Source organism: Pholcus phalangioides, unplaced genomic scaffold (assembly GCF_987345545.1).
Source record: "Pholcus phalangioides strain wild (caught in Gottingen) unplaced genomic scaffold, Ppha-v1.0 ptg000003l_1, whole genome shotgun sequence".
In the NCBI taxonomy this organism is placed as follows: Eukaryota; Metazoa; Arthropoda; class Arachnida; order Araneae; family Pholcidae; genus Pholcus; species Pholcus phalangioides.
In genome coordinates this window covers 52,203,862-52,228,549 of record NW_028301596.1, presented here as the reverse complement: position 1 = coordinate 52,228,549, position 24,688 = coordinate 52,203,862, and the positions used below count along the sequence as shown (strand labels likewise).

Genomic DNA, 24,688 nt, shown 5'->3' with positions numbered 1-24,688 from the left:
CTTGACCGAATAAGGCAGTACGTGCAGAGGCGGGTAAATGTCCAAGTAACCTAGAAAATATAATTTCTCTCTCTATTTTTAAAAAAAATATTCTGTTTGTAAACACATAGTAGTAAAAATTTCCATTTCTTTTCCGGCATTCAATGGAAGGAAGTGGAAATGCGTAAGAGAAACTTCCGGATCAGAAAATTTCCCAGTGTATAACTGACAATTCCCACGAAACTGACTTGATCTTTTCTCTCACACACACACACACATGGGCCTCACTCAATTTCCCAGATGTCTTCATGACGCGCGGCATAAAGAAGAACCAATCACACACGAAGACGCATACTGATAATAAATCAAGCAGAGTTTGATTCCGTTCAGCTATTGGCTAGCCGCAAGGCTATTCACTCTGCTATTGACCTTGTTCGTGACGTCACGACCCCGCGGATGAATACATCACAAAATAAGAAGTTAGTTCCCAAGAAATTGATTTTAATACAATTACAGATTCATTTCAATGGGATATTTAGACCTTTTAATCACTAAAAATGAAGAAACGCAGTGATTTTCTACAAAAAGGAGTCCAAGAATTGATTTCTTAGAAGAATGATTCATTCTTAAAATCACTTGTTGCTCAAGTTTTCCCAAGAACCGGCACTTTTTTTTTAAATTTTTTATTTATTCTTCTTTTGTGTTGATTTCTTTCATAACGTGTAGCGACTGTTGCTGGAGCTGTTGCGCTTGGATTGCCTTTGTATTGTTTGTGTTTATCAGTTGTTGTGTTGTGGATTTCTTCGCTAGTGAACTTACCAACAATTGGATTATTTGAGGATTAACTTTCATGTTAATTGTGCCACTGGGATTACGAAAGATAGAAAAAGAAGGTTGGTAATTCTTCTATTAGTATTGATAGGCGTGCAGGCTTTCTTCTTCTTTTTGTTACAGTTTCTTACATAATGCCGTGGAATATTTACCTTTAATGGAAATTACTGTTAGATATTTATTTCTTGTTTTCGTCGGAATTAAAATTTCTCAGTGAAATTTGATGTTTGAAGTGAAAGCTTTGATAATTATTTTCACCATACTTTTACCTTACTTGTTTTCAGTGGTTCTTTTTCATGTTCTTTCATGTTTTTAGTTTTCTCGTGTTTTAAGTTGTAGAGCTGTTGCTTATAAGTTCGCCAGTATAGTTTAATATTATGGGGAAGGGGAAAAAAAAGATAAAAGTAAAATCTTTTTTTAAGCAAATTTATTTAATCTATCACTGAAGCTAATATATTTGATTCAATCACTGAATCCAATTTGACTAATCACTGCAGCCAATTTATTCAATTTAAAAAAATGACTGAAGCCATCTTATTCAATTTAATTAATCACTAAAGCTATTTTGTTTAATCAATCAATGAAGACAATTTATTTAATCACAAACTAATAATATAGGCTCTTCAATACAGTCAATCACTGAAGACAGTTTACTCACCTTTATCTGACCACTGAAATCAACTAAATTACTGAAGCCAATTTATTCTATGTACCTATCACTGAAAGCAATTTATTCTTTTTATTCAGTCACCGAAGCCAATTTGATCAGTCCCTAGTTAATGTATCAAATTCAATCAGTCCCAAGTTAATATATCCAATTCAATCAATCACTGAAGCCAGTGTATTCAATTTAATCAGTAATTAATGCTAATTCTAGCAATTTTCAATCACACTTCACCCCCATATTTTGACAGATAAGTCTTCGTAACCAGTGTTATGGTTGCTTGAAAATTGATTAATGCGCTGGTTATTTTTGTGAATGAAAATATTAGAAAGAATATATTTAAATGTATACAAGAAGACAACATGTGAAGCAATTTCTATTCTAACTTTTCATACATACATATTTATAGATACAATTTAATACATACAATTTATAGAAATGAAACCTGGTGTTTCCTAGTTACATAGTTTACTACTTTTAAAAAGCATTGCCTTTGTAATACATCTGTGCTTCAAAGACTTATCTCCACATGTATATTCTGACGGGAAAAGAAGCATGGAGTTAAAAGAATCAATCTTGTTGAGTAGGCTTCTAAAACATGCTCTTGAGATTTTCTTTCGAGTGTTATTTAACAGACTATGATGGCTTTGGACAACAATGATTTTGCTGACAGTAACTTTTCACAAGTCAACAAACACAGGAATTCAGTTTTTCAGTCATTACAAACTGGTGCATTCATAGATATGCATCAATGAATATTTGTGTACATGTAGAGATATTAGAAATATTGAGAGGGCTCAAAACTATTTAGGGGAGAGGGGGGGGGGGATAATATATGATATTGAGGGTGCTGGGGCCCATGTTTGTTTTTGCCTATATTTTATGCCTATGTTTGTCTAACAGTGATCGAGAAGTAAAATTTTTAGTTCTACATCAGATATGTAAAAAAACGTGATAAACATCATATTGTACTTTACACTTTTGCACATATGCAAAATTGTAAAATACAATATTTTGCTTATCACTTTTGATAATGACATAAAATAATAGGCTACTTTTTAATAATAGGAAGGAACCCTCTATTATAGGCATCTTTTTCTCAGCCACCTCATTGGGCATTTTGTCTGTTGTGGCCTTGTATGTGTATTTTTGCTGATTGCTTTAAACAAGAAATCTTATCATTAACTATATAAATTATTCACATTTTTTCAAATAGACATGATTGGTCATTTATACACAACATAGGCCTACTGTATTAGATTATAGATACATGAATTTTTTTTTGTTAAAAATTCACTAATATGTTTTTGAATAACCTTCTTTTATATGTTCCAGATTTTCATTTCTCATTTTATTCCTTATATCTGCAAAATTTTGCTCACGTCTTATAGTGTTTGACTCTTATTGTACACTCTATACCTTTTGGACATTTTTCAGTTTCTCATTCACTCGCAGAATTCAGCATGCAGTTTTTAAAGGTTTTGTTCAAAAAATTTTAAGGTGCTCTGACTTTATTCAAAACTAAACTTGAACATTGATAATAATAGAATTAAAACATGCTCTCGTATAGGTGTGGGTTGAATATTACTACTTTTTTTAAAATGTGCAACTTTAAAGTTTGTACATTATTTTTGTTTTTGAATCAGTACTTTGATCTGTATCAGTGTTTCCCAAAGTGAGCGATGGAATGGTCCAAGGGGATAATAGAAGATACGACTATAACATAGGATCCTATGGGTTCACCTGAATCGGGAGAGAAGAGAGAAAAAAAATTTTTGCAGAAGGGGATGATGGAACAAAAAGTTTCGAAAAGTTTGATCTATATCGAGACATGAATGACTTAAAAAAAAAAATTAATTAAATACATAAATGCCTAGAGGTTGACAGATATAGGCCTATGTGTGCTTAGAACTGAACTCGAAAACTAAAAATGCTATTCTTATCATCACTTTATTAATTGAATTTATTAAATTTTTTGTAATGTATGTATTTGATCTATTATCAATACATAAAATATGTGAAAATATGTAGGAGGGGGGGGGGATAATGACAGTGGAATTATTTTCAATTTGTTTAAATTCATGTTAGTTAGTCTCCCACTACTGTCTGAAAGAGTTTTATCGTTCATGATTTTCATTAGTTAACATGGTGTTTCTTAGGCATCTGCTGTTAAAAAGTTGTGTATCTCGTTCAAACTTGAAATGCCTAAGCTCTTAGACAGGTGTGTGAGTTCTTAGGTAGGTGTCTAAGCTCTATAGTGCAGTGTAAAGTATTGAAAACCTGTTTAATATATTTTGTTGAAAAACTCACTTTTTTGACCATGTATATTGGAGTGTTAATAAATGGAGCGTTCAATAGGAGTGTAATTATTTAATGATAAATAAGTTACATACTTGGAAATTCTTGTTCATTAGCCTATCAAATTCACAGAAAAGATTTAATGTTAGGTTCAGACCATAATCTGAATTTGATTCTTAAAATATATGTGGATCAATATGAATCCGACTGTCATAACCTGCAGGGCTGGACAAATTGCTAAAAGATCTAGGCACCAGAACAATTCTTTAGACACCAAAAAATGTGTACCCGAAGAAAACAGCCACAAAGCAGAATGTGCCAAAATCTGTGACGTGCATCTCAGAACAATTACCGCTACTGCAGAACAAGTTAAGAATTAAGAAAAAGTGCAAAAAAACTCTTACATGAATGGGGATTTTTACCTCAGAACATTTCCAGTCAGCTGAGTGCTTGTTGCAGAACATTGCTAAACATTCTGCATTAGGGGAAAACAGTCCGAAATGATGCTTCTTTTGAATTTTTCAGGGCATAGTGACCTTTTTACTTTGACTAATATGCAGGTAGACATTCCAAATATTTTGTGCTGCTCTCAGCCCCACAATTCAGTAACTACGAAAAGAAAATTTTAGTTGCCAATACTATTTTTTTAGTCACCATGGTGAACTGGTGCCTGGGATTTGTCCAGCCCTGGTAGCTAGTGAACTTTATTCTTAATGGCTTGTTTTCTGGGAAGCATTAGGAAAAACTTGGGACTTGAAAGTGTCCTGTAGGATGTATGAATTAGATTTTTACATGTTCTTTCTCAAAATTTTGTGTATTTTGTCATGTCAGTGACTGCATATTTATCAACCTAAGATGAAATTAAAATAACGAGCATTTCGTGCATGTAGCGACTTAATCATTGAAAGGGTTTTGATCATTGAACAATGTTTAGGAAGTGACAGTCAATTATTGTTCTCACAATTGTTAAAAGCTGAGTGCATTCACGTACTGTTCACAGCCTTAATTAAATATTGCAATGTAATTATAAGGTGTTAGTGGATGTATCCGCAATATTTATTTCATTAATATTAACAGCTGGAGGTTTCACTTGTATAATCTCGCATGTCACTTTCTACATAATCTTTTTAACTAAAGAGTTCTGAAGCATGATTAATTATGGTGTGTTTGTTCGGCATGCAATTTTAATATTATTGTGGAACTAGGTAGAAAGTCACTCACACAGCTCATACATTATATATTAGCTTGCAGTACATGTGACTGTATTATGCAAATGAAAGTGTGTGTTCATTTGATTGGCTGTAAGGAGGGTTTTCAGAAATCAGATTTTTCTGTAAAGATAAACTATCAAAGTTTACGTGTTATAGGGAAGTCTTCTCACAAAATTATTCAAAATTAATTAAAAGATTAAGATTTATAGATATTTTTGTTGTTCATGAAATAGCTACAAAATGTGGTATTCCTATAAAGTAGTTTTTCTATAATGAATTCCAAAGAATACAGTCTTCATTCCAACTGCTTTTACAGTTGCGTATGCTGTCTAGAGCTTGCGAAATTCGATTTGCCAGGTCACTATGGCGATTACTATAAACCACACATGCACCTCGTATGTATTTCCCTGCAGAACTTCTAACAAATTGGTCCATGTTGGAATGTGTGTGTCCATGTTGTGAACCTAACGTTAAGTTGTTTCTGTGTAGTGCTTGTTATATGTAGTACTGCTGCTAGTCACTATGGCGACTGAAAATTGTCATTAGCACCTGAAATTTTCTAGTGCTTAAGTAAAGTCTCACGAGAACATATTATTTTCAAAATTTAGATCAACGTGTCTAACAACATTGAAAGGGTTCACCAAATAATTTGAATTCGAGAACAACATGATTTTGAAACATTTTTCTTGTAAAAAATGTTCTTTGCACATAACAAAGACGGTTCACAGCGAATTTTCTTTTCTAGAAAGCCCTAAATGGGTGTGGTAGCCCAGGTCGAGAAGATACTCGCCTAAAGTAACAAAATAATGTTTAGAGGTGTCGCGAATTCGATACCCGGACCGTCCTTCTCAAACTTTCCTGACACGGGTACAACAGAATCGGTGATATGACCACAGAAAACATTGCTACCGCAGGGAGTCCCACACCGAGGGGTTAGCGCACCGACATCTCGGTGAGTATAAAAAAGACTGCCGTTCGCACGAATCGGCGATAAATTGTGGGTCCCGGTCTAATTAGCCCTCGTGTGCAGGAAATGACCGTGTTGTGACAAAAAAAAATGACCAAATGAAGCCCTGAATCATGCAGTGCAGTTCGTACTTTTCGTTTAAGGTGGTTGGGGGCCATTCAAGTATTACGTAAGCAGATTTTTAGCCATTTTGGACCCCCTCCCCTCTTGTCAGCAAAATTTCGTCAGCAGCTTAGAATATTTCATATCTTCAAAAAAGGTGATTAATGACGTAAGCAACCTTCAAACCCCTCCTCCCCCCCTTGTCATCAAAAGTCAGCAAATCCGAACCCCCCCCCTCCCTCGATGCTGACGTAATACTTGAATGACCCCTTAATAAAAAATATTTAAAAACTTATAAATCTGAACTTGACAAAATCTGAGGTGTTAGGTCACCATAGAGACAAAAAAAAAGGGTATTGTTTAGGGCTTGACAAATCCCAGGTCGCCATGGTGACTGAAAAGTTGATGTTTGCTCCTAAAAAGTTTTGTTTGAGATTACTTGCTCGGGCAAAAGAAACCTGCTTGGCTCCTAAATTTTTTCTCGATTTGTCAAGCCCCTGATATTTGTGCCTTTTCTTCGTGTACTTCTGAATTTATAGAACGCACAAAATGTTTCGAATTTATATCAACATATCTGTCAAGATGAAAGAGGGTCACTATGCCCTGGAAAAGTTGGAAGAAACATTATCTTGGACCTGCTTTTCTTGGGTGAACACTTTTTTTTTTTTGCTCTTTTGTTTTCTGTGGTGCCTAGATCTTATCTTTTATCTTTGTTTAACGCCCGAGTGGCGTGGTGGTAAGATGCTCGTCTGCAAACCGCGAAGGTTGCTATAAGCCCAATCCCATGATTACTTGATACGCGACGCAGGGGGTAAGATAATTAAAATATAACAAACAGTAAGTAAAGTAAAAGATAAGAAAAAGTCTTTGTTGGACATAAACCGCAAAAACCACAGCCGGCGTGAAGGAAATCCCGTACTTGGTTGTGGTTTTTACGGTTTATGTCCAACAAAGACTTTTTATTATATTTTAATTATCTTACCCTGCGTCGCGTACCAAGTAATCGTGGGATTTGGCTCTTGATAGTAGATCTTTTATTTGTTATTTTGGTCCTTAAATTTCAAGCTTAAAGATGCGCGAATAGTAAAGATAGATTTTATTAATAATATTTTCTTGGTGGAAATATAGCCTAGTACCAAGTGACCAATTCAAACACTCCCCGAAAATGAAGGATTCTCCCTGATACAGATACTCCCTGAAAATGTGAGAATTTTCAGGGAGTATCTGTATCAGGGAGAATCCTGTATTCTCAGGCATAATAATTAACAAGAAAAAGAAGGACTACTTATAAATATCCTCGGTGGTTTAGTAAACAAATTAGTTCGGACGATGATTGATGCATGTTTACACATATACGTTATCTTCGGGTTTTGTGTGAGCGATAATCTGAATCTTATCGTTGAGAAGTTCATCTCTTATAGAAACAAAAACTCAATCCTTCTCTGGTGTTTGAGAAATATTTACGTTAACCATCGTTTACGCTCATCGCAGCCATTTGATTTTCACCAGATCAGTCGAAAGCGCCGATAAACAAGTTATCATTTAATTATAGCTATAGGCAATGCATCAAATAATAATTTCCTTTTTATTTGCTCAATGAACTCGGTGACTTTTCTTGATAAATGAGTAGGCAGATGATGGGTTTTGTTTTTGCCAAGACACCTGGCCTACATCTGCTGTCTTTTGATTCCAGAATAAAGACCTTGGTTCGAATGACTCACCAATTCTCTTCTGGCTTATCGAATCTCATTTCCCCTAACGTCGATGAATTTTGCCGAGTCACACGCGTAGAAGTGAAACTCTACACTAAAATTTTTATAAATCATGAATGTGAAAAATATTCTCTTCACATAAGGAAAGCTCTTGTATCGGAACTTTTAACAGGGCTGGGAATCGATTGAAATTTTTAACTGTGGTCGATGTTTTTATAAATATTTACCCACACGTATTTTACCCCGCACATTATATTTTTCTCATGCTTATACAGTCGACACTCGATATAACGACCCAACCCCCTCGTCCCGTCGAAATGTTATAATGGATGTTATATCGAGAGGGTCGTTATATCGAAAGTAAAATATATCATAGTCATTATATAAAAACATTTCGGAATTATCCTACCTGCCGTTGTAATGGAATGGTCGATGTAAAGTGAGGTCGTTACAACGAGCGTCGACTGTATAATTTACCCATACAATTTGCTTGAACACTTGCTCGTGAATAGTATGAGGAAAGAAGCTGTATTTAAAGCAGTCAGTAGATGTAGGATGGTTTGGCTATAGAATAACAGAAGTTAAGATGACCGTGGAAAATCTTATATAACAGTGTTAGTCAAAAGAAATAAGACGGAGAGTGGAGAGAAGGAGGAGAGATTAAGTTCGGGTTTTTTACAGGCATTTATTACGTTTTATTACTGTATGTTACAGCATCCAATAGTGTCAAAATGTATAGTATCAACATTTACATCTAGCGAGTAGGTGCTGTGTAATGAATGAAATATGCTCTATAAAAATATCTTTCATTCGTTACTCGCACCTATTTGCTGCACGTAAACAAATATAGTAGGATTAGAGGTAGGTAAAGGTCAACCAGCTTGAAGAAATTTAATACATGTAAATTTATATCATTACTAGTAACAGATTCTCCATATAGAGAATCAGTTACTAGTATTTCTGGTTGCTCACTGACATTTTCTACATCAGTGTTCTTCAACCGCTGGTCCGTGGAACGGTGCTAGTGCGTGAGAATTTCCTGCCGATCCAAAACAAACCTTTCCACCAATTTATAAAGCATCTACATAATTTTACATTTGTTATATATAAATATTATACCGTGTCTATAATTGGTTTTTATTTCTGTGTAACTGTCAGTAGGTCTGCGAATTATTTCTCCTGCTTTTGCCGGTCCACAAAGTCTTTCTCCCATTTATTTTTGTTGGCCGCAAATCCTTTCTCCCATTTCCGCCGGTCCCGGAAATTTTTTGTGCTTTCACCGGTCCATATTCTGTAAAGAAGTTGAAGAGCACTGTCTTACAGACAACAATTTTCTTGAATATACCGGGTGTCCTGTAAGTGCTAATGCGGCCTTTATCTCATTTTTACTCTCAAAACTGGTACATGGTATTTTTAAACACCTTTTGAGCATTTTTTAAATTGAAATCACACCTCTGCGATGTACGGTTGATCAGATGAAGGCGGCATTGGCAGGAAACCCTGTATATACATATTGTATGAGGTCTTAGGCCATTCCACGCTCATATACAAAGTCGCGTAACAAATTGATCGATTTGTCGAGTGAGAAGTCGCAGAACACGAGTTGCGCGATTTTGTAAATGAGTGTGGACGTGTTCTGCGATTTAGATTTGCGACTTTTATCTATGAAAAATCGCAGAACACTGGATTTGTAGTGGAACACGTGTTCTGTGACTTTGTATATGAGTGTGGACATGGCCTTAGTCATACATTTATCAGGGATTGAGAAATCCCAGAAACCAGGCTGCCATGTGACTGAAAAATTGGCATTGGCGTATGATTTTTTTATGTATGGTAACTGAATTGAGTGTAAGGACGGCCCAAAACCTTGGCAACGTGTCTGCTAACATAGAAAAATTCCCAAAATCCCAGAAAAGTCAATGAGTACACTATTTTGGCCCGATTTTGTAGGAGGGAAAAATGCTTGGCGCTTAAGAAATTTTACTGGCGAGTACTTTTTTTTTTTAGATTTGTTTAACCCTGACATACATGACCGACCCAAAAAAAATCCACCATACACATTCATAAACAAATTAAGTAATCCCTCATTGGTGCCCTGTCCTTTAGATATGCAGTGTATGTGTCTGCGTGTTCAAACAAGGAATCGGACCCCTTTTTCTCCCGCATCGGGATACCGTCTCATCTTCCCGTTTCCTTTTTTCTATGGAAAATGCAATCTCCCAGGACTCAATTTAAAAAAAAAGAAAGCACATTCGTGCTATTCAAACGAAGAATTCTGAGCAAGATTCGGTCTGAATCCAGACATCACCCTGCCACTCTATTTTACTCCTGCCTTTCGAATCTAAATATCCTTCTGCATCCCTATATGGCTTTTGCTCAATTCAATATCGAAGCACAAGGAGAAGAAAATCTTTTTCGACGGGGATAGCTTCACTCTAACTGCACGTTCTGCATACAAACGTATTCATTCGATTGAACACGTGTTTTTCCTCAGCTCAATAGAGAGCTAATTGAAAGCAAAAGTTTCGAAAGCTTTCGCAGACAGTGTATTGGAGCAGAGGAATGGATCCTATACTTTCTTGATGGAAGACCCAGTGCATTCTACTTTATCAAATTACTTGTATAGTACATACAGTGAAACCGCTCTTAACAATCACCCATCTTTTACGGCCAAAAAATAATTTCCCCTTGCATTATAAAAAGTATGCATTTCAAACCCCTGATTAACGGTCACCCCTCTTTTGCTGGAGAATTCTTTTTCCGTCTAAATTTTGTCCCATTAGTGTCCGAAAAAAAGAGGTTTTACTCAGGCCGTCTTAAGAGCATCATGGGCCCCCGGGCCAAGTGGTTTTTCTTTACCTGGTAAATTCTAGAAAATTTCAACCAAATCTCATTTATGTGAGACCCCTCTGGCGCATGGGCCGGGTGTATAGCATGGGGAAATATTAATTTACTCATTTCCAGTTGTAGGTACCAATTATGAGATTACTTAAAAATGAATAAAATTAAGTGCCCATAAAATTTCCTAGCAGCAAGCAAGGTTTTTACTGCAACAATCGGAAAACTTTACTACAATTTAGTGCTTCCCCATGTAGAAATTTAAAGGCGCAAATATACCAGTTTTTTTTAGCCCGCATGGCGATCCGGTGACTGTTTTGTCAAGCCCAGCAATTTTTCCATACAAACATACAGTTAGGACCAACTATCTGAGCTAATGTGGTCAGATTTTGAAATTACAAAAAACCATGCGAATGTGTGATGGAAACTGACATAATAATCTACAAGTCTCTCTTCATTTCTTTCGCGCACAATCATTTGGCAACAAATTTGGATGAGCTCTATTTAACGAATCGGCGATAAATCTGGTAACCTTGTCCTAACCTAACCACAAGTTAGAAAAAAGGAAAGAGAAGGGGGAATAGAAGAAAAAAGGAAGGAAAAAATAAATAGAAAGGAAAATAGTACAACACACATAAGAAGATAGAAGTATGCAGTACATGAAGGAAAGGAAATAGAGTACACTATAACAATTAGGGGAAATCCAACCTTGAAGCTCAAATTAACAAAGATTTCAAACACCAGTTTCAAACAGCTGTTTTGCGGCTGTTATAGCCCATTCTTCCTTCCTCGGTGGTAGAAATGCTAGAATGAATACCTCGAAACAGCTGTTTGGTGTTTGAAATCTTTGTTATTTTGAGTTTCAACGTTGTGCTATCACTTATATTATTGTATGCAGTAGAGAGAGAGGAAGAGAGATTTATCTTTTAACCCTCACCCTGCGTGTTCTCTTTCGCTCAAGATGTACAAGATAAATATATGTGGGGGGAAATCACTCACACACACAGGAGTATAGAAAAAAACGTGGAGGAAAAGAAACTACAGTAATTCAATTCATACGGTTACATGACACAGCGAATATGATTGAATTTATCCCACTATTTCACCAAATACCAACTCTGACCATATCGCTATATTGCAATTTACTGTCGCTAATGAGATGGGTTGGAAATAAAGGTGCTATCTATTGATGGTCACCTCAAGTTCGTTAGGGACAATATATTATCTATAATCTCCTTCGGGTTTGAACCTGGGATCGGGACGGCACAACCTTCACGGTGGTAGACGGGCATCTTTTCACCCCACGCCACTCGGGCGGCGAATTTATTCCACTGACGTTTCGACAAAATATTTCGTTCCTGATCGTAGAGGGACTAATATATATATACGATAAAAATTTGTGTGGTATTATATCGGCGCTTAAAATTTTAACGGGTGATGACTAAGGTTCGGATTTTTATGACCTAAAGATGACTAAACTGAAATATGAGTACAACCGGAAAAACGCGGAATATGTGTAAAATATTCTTATCAACATGCGAAAGGTCACCGGGGGAAAAAAGCAAATAAAAAAGCGTAGAAACATTATTTTGATCAGTTTTTCTCAGAAAAATAAAATATGCCCGGCTCTAAAAAAATTTGACAAGCTTTTTTCTTTTAATTTGTCAAGTCCTGGTATTATTTAAAAGAACAACTTGAAACGTTTGTTCGTACGCTCATAACCTACCGAAATCTCTCACGTGGATTTTCTGTCAAAACAATTTTTTTTGTAGAAGTTTAGCGCGAAATTAGTTTTTTCACATCTAGTTTTAATAAGATGGGGAAAAAAATGAATAAGAATTTTATAATTTTCATAACCACGTTCTGTCGAAGGAACACCTGCCGCATTCCATTGAAACACGATGTTGATTAATCACCAATTAGAAACTATCCACGTACTGTTAAAAAATATTTACATTAAAAAAAAAATTGAAAAAATTTTCTTATAAAAGTATGAAAATTAAAAATAATGGAATTACAAAAATAATAACATTGCACTTGAAGATTAAATACCCTTGTCTCTAAATTCCAGATAAAACATTCAATATAACGTTAAGCGTAGACATTGTCTTCCAGAAATGCTAAGATTTGAAGAAGAAAAAAAAAATTAAGTTCTTATAATTTAATTAACTTATGAAAAACATGACAGTACACGAGCTTTTCTTGCCAAAATGAAGTAATGTACATCTCGAGGAAGAAAATGACTTTGCCAGCATTCTCAATGCTTGTAAAAAAAGAAGCAGTTTTGCTGTGTGACATGTAGATTCAGGGGTAGATTAATGTATCTGCATTCTCTTTCTCTTGAATGAGGAAAAACTAGAAGAGAAAAATTGAAGAGTTCTCAAAATTGAACGTAACAAGACTTAATTGAAAAATATGAATAAGAACTCGACTCTCTCTCTCTTCTTGGTAACTAACTCTTTGGCTCATTTCCATGTCTGTGAAAAATGCAGAATAATTTAAGGATCTATTTCCAATGGTAATGAATCTTTAGTTCCCATCATGTCCTGGATTTTTTTTTTTTCTTTTTGACTTTTTCCTCGCAAATGATGCTTCGGAAAATTTTCGGAGCCTGTTTTTGACGAATCATTAAGAATAGCTCTTCGACTTCCGTCCCCAATTGACAAGAGACCGATGAGAGTGTGTGTGTGAGAAAGATTTTCCGAAGATTTATTCCCGTATAATTTAACTCTTACAGATTTCTCAATTTTTTTTTTTCAAAGAACGGAATGATTTTTCCCTTCCGTAGAAGACTCTGAAATCATTTTCTAGTGGGAAATTCTGTTACATACTTCCAAGCTAATGATCTTACATGTCTTGAAAATTTCGGAATTCTTCACATTATGCTTTTCTATGCCTAATTTTTTTTTATATTTTGTTTTAGAAGATATTCGTGCCTATTGGAAATTCAAATTTACGATAGGCGTGAAGGTTTAAGAAGGGGAAATTTTTATTCTCCGCTAATGCAAATTTTCGGCTGGGAGTGTCGTTTTCTTGGAGTGCTTCCAGCCTCCGTTATAATTACTCAACGGAGTGCATGTGATGTTTGTGAGAGGATATGGTTACCTCTCCCGCGTGAAAGCGTGATATTATGTGTGCGATGTAATCGTATGTGTACACGCTTATAGATTCACCGACACTTGCTGCGTCCCTGCCTTTGATAGACGCCGCAGCAGTCATACATCAAACGAGAGATTGTTCCGCAAGTGGGATAACCGGCTTTCAATTAGTCAGTATTCCGTTGGGTATTAGGTTTACGGATGTTCTATGTGAACATTGCGTTTGGATACCGAATTTCTGAGCTTGTATGGCTGAATCGGCAGTATATGGATGCGCATTGCCTGGAAACAACATCTCAATTTCATACTGCATCTGACGCGATTCTACAACAGGGCTTGACAAACTGAAAAAAAACCTGTCCGGTTATTTTGTGCTAGATCTAGCACAATCCTGTAAGACCTTAAAGGACTTATTGAAAAAAAAAAAAATACTCCCTGCATGTCTGTGTGCGGTTTTTTGCATAGACTTTGAATCCGCGCGGAAACATTTCTAATTTCATTCTCTAAAGTTGGCAGCTATGATTTTTGATCGCCTTTGTAAATAATGTGTTCTCGATACCTGTCGGAAGCTTCTGGACTTTTCATGTACAGTAGACTCTGGATCTGGACAATACCGGGTAATGTGGCGGAAGGGTGGGCCGGATAACAGAGAAACCGGATAGGCCATAGTTTTATGAATGCTCCCTTTCTACCTCCCACTGTACCATAAAAAAAAACATCCTTTTTATACCAAAACTCGCTCTTAAACCCCGTTCACATGTGTAATAAAACATCCAGGGATGTTCCCGGTAACGGGGATTTTCGCTACAAACCATTCACATGACGTTTAATTTATGCCGGTAATCCCCCCCCTCTTCTTTCCGGAAGTCGTCACTGGTTACGTGGATTTAATGGAAGTGGTTGATTCAAGATGGACGACGAAGGAACTTGCAGTAGTTTTCGCGGCGCAAAGGATTATAGGAGAGAAGGTCGGTGTCGACCACCAATCCACCCCAAGAAAGATGGGCTTTTTTTGGGATGAGCTTCTCACCACCTTTTTTTTCCCTACGAGGGGAAAAATGTTGCCATGCCGGTAATTATCACCAAAGCGACCCCCAATCTTGCACATGTGAACGGGGCTTTATTCATATTCTCCGACCTCTAAGTACATGCGAGTACTTGATAAATACTTGTTATGTACTGAACTAAGCTGTACGTTTTAAAAAAATCCTCCCAGAATAAATGGTCCAACAATAAAAATATTGGACGCATTTCAGGATAAATTTTATTATGGGTAACTTGATTGCAGGAAACACAAAATAATGTAAACTGCACAGTAATAATACACACGCTTTTAAAATGAACAAAACATTAACCTCTTTACGATGACGGCCGTAATATTACGTCCAAACACCACTAAAATAAATTCAAACAAAAATCTCTGTTTTCTTTTCTTCTCTCTTCACCATTGTGACGCTTTATAGTAATCCTATTATCTACGGAAGTTGGTTTTTTTTTGCCTCAACTGCACAAAGAGCCTCACGAAAATGACTACTACTTCACGAAACACCAACTCTGGCCATATCGCTATATTGCAATTTACTGCCATTAATGAGATGGATTGGAAATGAAGACGCTGTCTTGGCGGTCATGGAAATGACTGGTCAAATGTTTGACAGTGAGTATGAAATTCGGTATTAGGTATTTTTCTCTCTGGCGAAGTAAGAATTCCCAGAAAAACCACTTCGCCGTAGGCCTTTGGTGTGGTTAAGACGGCCCTGGCTGTGTTCAACTTTTTTTCCCCCCGTGAAATACAATTTAAATCACTAAAGACTTGCGGTAGCATAAGTGGAGATACGGCGGGGGGGGGGGGGAGGGGGCTGCCTCCTCAGCGTCAAATGTGAAGTCTACTGATCTAATGTATATGTACATATAAATTGATATAATCATCATCGTGCCCCCCAGACTTTCAAGTCTATCTCCGCCTATGTGCTGTAGCACTGCATTTCTCGCCAATAGTTATTTATAAGGAACTGGAAATTTCTGTGGCAATTGGCGGTATTTTAGCGAGAATTGGCGATGTCCCGTAGTTATGATCTCGATTTCCCTGGTGAAATATGGTCAGCCTGAAGATTTATATTCAGTTGTTATATTATAATAAAACAACTTCATGCGCACTAACTTTATTGCATCTGATTGTATTTAACTACTTGAATGGTGGGAAGTGCATACGGAGCACTGGTTAAGAACCGTTGGGTTAGGACAAGGTTACCATATTTATCGCCGATTCGTTAAATAGAGATAATCCAAATTTCTTGACAAAACCTTGTGCGTGAAGTGGTTTACACAAAACGTAGTCTTAGTTCATACAAAAGTTATTTCAACTTATTTCACTGTTGACTGATGAATGATTACTCAAATGCCTAAGAAGACCTTACGCAAAAGGTAGGCCTAAGACAAAAGAGTCAGAATTCAGTTTTTTTTGAAAGTCCTTGATAAATGCTTCTTCCGCGGCACAATGTAACTCTATTTATGCTCTACCTGCGCAAAAATCGGTTTTGAGATGTGAATAGCACAGCGTAGAAGATTTTAATAGTCTATTTCACGCAGGCATATTCCAGAACCAGTTTATGTGTATATTTGGATTCACAGAAAAATATTATGTATGAATTTTTAACCAGGCCGGATAGTCGAGAGTCTTCAAATACAGTAAAAACCCTCTTAATGGACACCCGTCAGATGCGATCTCCCCCTCTTTTAAGGCTTAATAATTATTTCCCCTTGTATAATAAAAGTATGCATTTCAAACCCCTGGTTAACGGTCACCCCTCTTTAACGGACAAACGCTTTTGTCCCACCGGTGACCGCAAAAGAGAGGTGTCACCGTGCATAATATTTGTAAAATATTAGAAGTCAAATCCGAAAAACTCTCCTGTAATAGGCTTGGATGCGACTCGTGCTCTCGCCACGATAGTCCATCATGTTGTTCATTTGATCGTTTCTTGTTTTTGGAACTCCGATAACCTCCAGGAAGCCCTTAACTTAAACTTGTACAGAAGGGAGTACTACAGCTGTGAGAATTATTGCCCTGCTAGGTGACGATATGACCTGACTGAAGTGCCTACTGCTTGACTGAAGAATGCATTCAACGAAACAGAACAACAAAAAAAAAAAAAAATGTTGAAAAAAGAAACTATTATAGTTTCTTTTTTTGAGTTACTTCAAACGTTTCTCATCATTTTTCACCACTTTCAAGAGCCTTAAGTGAATCCCTCCTGTCGTGTTGCTGGAGAGCATTTTTCAAGGGCCCTTCTTTTTAGTGAGCCATTGAATATGACTGCATGGTATTATCCTAACTTTTCTAGCCACTGATGCCTGGGTCATGGTCACGGAACTCCTACTTACTGTGGGTACCCTATTTTTTTTTTATATTTTAAATTGAATATTGTACTTTGTATCTGAGAAGATTGATGTCGCATACACAATGCAAAAAAAAAAATAGTTGGAACTTAGCATTTATAAGGCCGGGATTACGCTATAAAACCTAGATGGAAGATCTTTTACAAAACTTTGAAAAAAATAAAACCAACCAATGAGACTATTGGTTACATTCGCTAGAATGTAGCTGATACGTTTATTGGTTGAAGTTTTGAAGTTTTATTGGAAGAACTTTTCTAAAACTTTTATAGTGTAATGCCGGCCTAAGAAACGTTCTGAAAAAACGAGAATTAAAGCAAATATGGGGGGGGGGGGATTCAATCCGAAAAAAGGGAAAAAAATCCAGATTTTGTTGATAAAAAAGAATTTATGTTTTGAATAAAATTTTCATATCTGATTCTATTCATTTCTCCTTTCAATTGGATATAAGACTTCGGGATCTAGAAATTTCGCCCGTCATTTCAACTGCTTCGACCGTATGAGTGATTGGGCGAGTATGAGTGACCAGAAAAGTGAATGAGTGACCGTATGAATGAGCAAGTGAGTGTGTGCGATTTACTGTATGAATGAGGGAGTGAAGTATGAGTGACCGAGTGAGTGACTGTATATGTAATAGTGAGTGACTATGGTTGAGTGAATGACCATATGAATGATCAAGTGAGTGACCGTATGAGTGATCAAGTGTCTGACCGTGTGAGTGACCACTCGCACTTGTTCTGTTTATGCTGTAACATTCAGTCACTCACTCACACGGTCATCCACCCACTTACTTGTTCACTCACACCTTCAATTGGTCACTCACCCGAACACTTGGTCAATCTTACGGTCATTCACCCATTCATTCACTTGGTCACTCGGCCACCCACACGGTCAGGGCAGGGGAAATTTCCGTAAATCGAAGATTGGTTAGAAGACATTTCACAGCTTCCTTCACCTGATAACCAGCTGGAAAAAGAAAATAAATCATGTTTAAATAAAAAATTGAAACTAATAAAACATTTTCAATGAAGATTTTCCTCGAAATTTGAATGCATTACCATATAACGCTCCAATTTTTTTTTTTTCATTCGGATTGAATGGTTTCCATTCAAAAGATGAGCTCCAAGTCTTTACGAAAAAGGAGACACCAAATAAGCGGAACGCAATTAATAATAAACGCCGTAGAGAAAGCGGAAGGAAAATAATTTTTTTGTCAGTCATAATTTGTGTGGCATTTAGACGAATAATTCGATAGTTAAGATTATTTTCAATGAGAATTCAAACAGCAATTATTCCCCCCAAATGAGAGAATCGCTCCGGGTCATCAACGAGTTCGTAATCGAATAATTGCCGTTAACTTCAGCATCTGCTCGACTTTTCAGGCTCAAATAAAATGACTTTTAAAAGCTGGGAATCCGCGCAATAACTTGACAAGAATAATGGGCTATTAACCTATTTAAAATTTTGTCTCGAATGAATAAAAATAACGTTTTATATTCATGTGTTATTGAGAAAAATAACAACACAGAAGCATGGGATAATATCAAAAAAGAAACAGTAAAAAAACCGAAAATAACCGTAAAAAACGTCGTGTGTAACCTCGGCTCATCGGACTACTGTATCCGACGTTTCATATTTTATCCCTTCTTTTTCACTTGTTGAATTGATAAATGATCTGACGTTTTCAGCTAGTGAAATACTTTTCTTTAGATCGTTCTCATGTTTTCTTACCAACAGTAAGAACCCGATATTTTATTTTTCTTATATTTCAACTCGGAATAAGTAATCCAGTAATAATATATTAAATTATCGTTGATATTCATAAAAGTCAAAATTCGCAAATATCGGATTATTTAATTAACATTTATTATGCGAAATTTCAATCGATTGTGTGCACATTTTTTTGAATGAAAATCGTTCACTGTTTCGAAGCTCATATTGTCGTATTCATGTTGCTCACCGAATAAGCTGCTAAGCGAGATGCCACGGGTGATCCCCCTAATTGTATATATTCCCCCACACAATACTTCTATTTTGTATATTTTCATTAAATCCGCCGGAGCAGCGAATGAACTCAACCCAATAAAACTGAAGCTGGCTTCTAGTCCGCAAGTTATCAAACCCATTTGCTCACCAATAAGGTGTTAAGCGAGATCACTCGCTCCCCCGATGGATATATATATTATTTCACAATAAGATTCTCATTTCTTTTTCTTTTTGTATCCTGTGTATATGATATGGCAAGTGTAAGATAACAGATGAGATGGCATGGGGGAGGGACTCAATTGCTTTTAAAACATACCTCCATCCTAATATGTGTACATTCATCTTAACTAAACCCCGAAACTTCTCCAACTCCTAATCCCATCTCGTCTGTAATCACCACAAAATTTGTTAATCGCGGCAGTACCCAATTGTCCGGGGAAAATATGTTGTAAAAAAGTTTGTATGTTTTTTTTTTGACACAAAATAAAGTGTTCCAGACTCTGCCACGAAGCTGGGTTGGAAGAGATCTCGGCAACGGGATAAGTCCAGTGGCAAAGTTCTGGCGTTCATTCATTCATTCATGTTTCGAAGCTCAGAAATTTTCTTGGATTCGTTTGATATTTATGGTAGCTGTAGTTTTGTGGGTTTCAGTAAATGAATTTTGAAAAAGATAATAAATAAAATTTCTGGATTCACTGGATCGAAAAAAGGCATCAGTAATAATCATGGCTGCTTATCCAATCTTATGTGGGCCCGTAGGGTTAGTTGGAATTTCACCTCACTTTTCGTCTTGATTAAAATTTCGTCGAATTCTTATTGCTGTAGATTTCAAGATGATCATCTCATTTGCCGCTTGCTTTTCAATGTTGCACAAAATATTTCTGAACAATTGTGCATAGAATAACATAGAACTAAAGCGTGCGTTATATGGTATGTGGGTCATTCTCACGAAATTGGGAAAAAATTGAAAAAAAAAAGTATCAAAAATAAATGTCAACCAAAAAATTCTAGGAAAAATTCTCAGTGACACTTCTTCACCTGCTGATAAATGAAATATAATTTACAGCGAAGTTTGTTCAAAATTAATTTTGAAAAAAATTAATACAAATGCAAAGGCCACAGCAGGCAAATTGCCCAACGAGGTGGCTGAAGAAGTTATGCCCATAAAAAATAAGGGTGTCAAATATAACCACGGCAACCCAATATAAAAGCATGTATCCGATTTAAGTTAATCATTAAGTTTAAGAAATAAGAGAAAATTCGGCATATGACATTTTTTCTATTTCAGCTTTCAATTTGATATTTATGCTTGACACTCGCAGCATATTATATGTATTTTGGCGTTTATTTTCATGAAGCGTATTTTGGACAAGCAATAATACTCTGAATCAGCGGTTCTCAACCGGTGCTCCGCGGAGCCCTTCGGACTCCTTGTGCACTCTCCAGGGGCTCCGCGGTCGCTCGAGAAAAAAAAACAACAGTAAAATTAAAAAAATAATAATTATAAATATTTTTAAATGGTAAAAATAAATAAGTAACTTTGATGAATAATTAAAATATTGGCCTACGGGGCTCCGCCGTAGAATTTTTGTACTTAAAAGGGCTCCGCGACTCAAAAAAGGTTGAGAACCGCTGCTCTGGATAATTATTTTGTCGATTGCATTGTTATTTTTATCAGTGTTTCTTGCTCCTTCTTTTTTTTTATCAATTTCATGGGGACAACCAATTTCCCATTTCCAAGTTTTTCAATGCTGCACAAAAATTTCTGAACAATTCTGCATCGAATAGCATTGAATTCGAACCAGGGATTGGCAAATAAAATTTTCGATGGATAATTACTAGCTCATTCAAAAGAAATACGCTTCGGTACAAAACTTATTTGGTCTGTGCCTAGATCTTTTCTCGATTTGTCGAACCCCTTTTTAAACATGCGTTATAATAATATGTATAAACGTCAAGGCTTGACGAATCAAAAAAAAAAAAAAAAATTAAGGTTCCAGTCAAATTTTTAGGAGGCAAGCACTTTTTTCTCACGATCACGGATAGTCCCGAATTGATCTCCCCCCCGCACCAGACTTTACAAGGTTTTTGAGACCTGTTCCTTGTTAATAGATACTCTACCATAAAATACAAAAAACTTTGTATTGCCCTCTCAGGTTCATATTTTTTACACATAAGACAATTCCAATTTTTTTTAGTCGCTTAGGTTACCTGACGACTGAGATTTGACATACCCTTAACATAGGTGCCAATGCTTCCGATTTATCCGGAAGCCTTCTGATTTTTCAGCCTTATTAAAAAATCTTCCGGTCGGAAATCAGAGACTCTTCCGATTTTTCGTATCTTCATGGAAAAATCCCTAAAATCCCATTATGCTTTATTTGAAAACAAAGCGCACTAGTAAATCCCTAAAAAGAAAATACTCTCCCAGTCCTAACAATTCCAGGCTGAGCCCTATTTCTCACTAAAAATGGGGAATGAGGATTTCAAGTACGAAAAATTGGTAATTTTCGCCGAGTATGATGTCAAAATCATGCACAGTGGTCAATTAGTGCTAAAAAAAAAAAAGCAGGACAGCAAAAAAATTCGCCCCGAAAAACGGGATTTATATATGGTCACTTGTTGAAATTTAAAAAAAAAGTCTCCAGGTTTTTCCCTTTTATTTATGTGACGTGGTTTCTTTGATGCGGCATGTGGGTGATAAAGTCTGTGAATTGGCACCTATGCCTTAAACACGTTTCAGCCTGCGATTATTCAAAAAATTACATTTAGGAAATCCATAAACTTTTGTACTAAAATTGCATACAAACATGAATAGACAGGTTTCCCAGCTAGCTACAAAATCTTGTGAATGTAAAATGGTCAGCGATAGTGTAAGTTTTTTTGGAAAAAGTCAGGGAAATACGCAAATATCTGATGAAAGTCAGGGGAAAAATTCTGTGAAAGTGAGGAAACTGAAATTTGAGATGTTAAGGTTTTGGAATTACTGTATGTCAATCTACAGTTCTAACCAGAAACAGTCACAAAACTTTTTTGAGTTTTGGTCAGGGATAGTCCGGTTGATGATCGAGCAGATTTTGCTCTGACTTCTGATATACAGCAAAACGCTAATTACTGCCTATGCACTAATTAACTAAAAAACGAACCGTATTCTCAAGGAACTGACGGAAACTAACTAAATTATAAAATATCGAAATAATGCTCTTTTCTATGGGATATTTTCCCCTTACTATATTTTAATTAGACATTCAAATGAAACATTTTCGGAAAAGTCTTTCAACACACAACCATTATTTACAACCTCTTCAAAGACAAACACATGCAAATTTTTATTCTTTTGTAAAACTTTTTTAAAAGAAATGATGTTTCACTCCTTAAGTGGCAATCGTTGTTATCCTCGAGAACCATTTCCACGCACACAAACAAAGCGATTAAACCCAACTAGGTCATCAAGAGTATTAATATTTAATTAAATGCAATTAATTCCTAAATGAGAAAAATATTGAGTAGGTGGGAAAACTCTCGCCTTTGAATACTAAAGATGACCGGGGGAAGAAAAAAAAAAGACTCCAATAATTATTACGGTAAGATTAAAAAGGGGAAAATAAAAAAGAGAATCCAGCATTTGCCATTTTTGCCATTAAAAGATGGTTATGCATTTAATTATTTCTCTCCCTGTCTCAGCTGCTGCTGCCGGGAATTAATAGAAAACGAGCCTCGAATACGGAGAATTTAAAATTAGGAGGGAATTAGGAGACACTATACCTTGTATCATTTATATACCAATGGTTATACGAGCGATTTTTATTACGCCGTATGCATAAATTTCATGTGCTTTAGGTTAATTGAATAAATCTTAAATAACTTTTAATTTCTCATAAATTACTTTTAACTTTATACCCTTATATATTGAATATTCGTTTTTAATCCCATTGCATCTTAATAACTGTTTATTGTGTTTGGAGCAGTAAATAATGTATTTTTTTCCACATCACCCGACATTTACTTCCAGTTAAAACTGAAGTTAATTAGAACTGATTCCACGAATTTCGTAATTTCTGGCGTATTTGAGTTAATTAATTTTTTTTTTCGTTCTAATAATTAGGAAAACAAATTTTTTTTCCATAAAAATAACGGGAACCATAAACTGGCATGTCAGTGTATTTATTTATGATTGGTTTATGGTTTCCTGGAATTGTTATTTTCCCAATTAATTTTCGGAATATTTCTCTCTCTCTCTCCCGTTAATTAAAGCTTTGGGCTAAAGTTTCGCGGAATTCATCTTACGTCATGCGCAGAGTAAATAAGAAAAAAAAAAAAAAAAACATTAAATCTTTAAATAACTTTCTCATAAGAAATAAGAACTCTTAATTTTCCTCTCAAGATTGCTTCCGTTAATTAGAAATTTAAGAATTTGGTTTTTTTTTTTCCCCTCCAAATTTTCGTTGTATGCGAAGTTTTAAGTTAAAAATGGAATTATAAAAGCTTTTACTTTTTGGTTGACGAGAAAGGGAAATTTCGAATATTATATTGCAATTTTAACGTCTCAATTATGGTTTATGATGAGCTTCTATCTAGGAAAAAAGAAACGTATTTTAAGTAGGAATTTTTTGATTATAATTTGTGGCCATGAACGGCGAATGAAGTATTTTTATTCGATTGCTCATTAGTTTTTCGAAATTAACTTTGTTGAGCTTTTAAGAAGTGTTTCTGAACAACTTAATAGCCTTTCTTTTTTATGTGATTACGATTAGCATTTGCAGTTCAAAGATTCGATTTCTTTCTTCTCTTGAAGAAAAGACATGTTCGTGTAAAACAGGGCTGACAAATTGAAAAAAATAATAGGTGCCAGCCGAATTTCCTATAGGAGCCAAACATATTATTTTTCCGGAGGGAAAAAACAGCCAAAATGTTTTTTTAAGGCTTATTTGCGCCCTTGTAACCTTTTACCATGTAGGTAGAGACGCGTATATCAAGAATCAGTATTAAACATTGGCGTGAGCAAAGAAGGGGGATTATAACCCCTCTTCCTTGAGTCGAGATTATAGTGTTATTTTGCAGGAAAACACGTAGCTCCCCCCCCCCCCCCAGAATAAAAAAAAAATAGACCTCCCTTAAAAAAATCTTGCTTACGCCTATAGTATTGGGAAAGGGTTTATTACTTTATTAACCTTCTGAGTGATTTTTAAAATTTTTCTGATCCGCAAAATAATTGCCACATTGGAAATAAAAGCGTGGCAAAAACCCGAGATATTTCGGGGTTGAAAGAAATAAAGCAGATCAGGTTTGACGCGATATCTCGGGATTGCCGCTGTAAGCGTTAAATATGCACCATATTGCTTGTATCTGAAACATTTCGTGAAATTCTTTGCGAGGGGAAAAAAAGGGTGATTCGAAATTTTGTCACAACCATATTGTTACTAATTTCTGTAGGGTTAGTATTATACATTTCTATGATGATCAGAGTATGACAAATCAAAGTCGCCAGGTCGGCCATGAACTTGGTATTGCTGCTTCAAATTTCCTGTGTGTTGTTACTAGATTTTGGAGTCTGAGGACAACACAAAATTTATATCAGCGTTACAATATGTGCTGGATTTTTGCGA

The 24,688-nt window shown here is 35.8% G+C and overlaps 1 protein-coding gene across 4 annotated transcripts in view; it reads left to right on the top strand.

Annotated features, from left to right (window-relative positions):
* The first annotated feature begins 684 nt into the window (after positions 1 to 684).
* The window catches only part of LOC149088790 (fat-like cadherin-related tumor suppressor homolog), a 540,044-nt gene continuing 516,040 nt past the window's right edge, over positions 685 to 24,688 (top strand). For all 4 annotated transcript variants that reach the window (XM_089250155.1, XM_089250161.1, XM_089250171.1 and 1 more), the window contains exon 1: positions 685 to 872. The gene's annotated coding sequence lies outside the window, so the exon portion shown is untranslated. The remainder of the gene's footprint in view (positions 873 to 24,688) is intronic.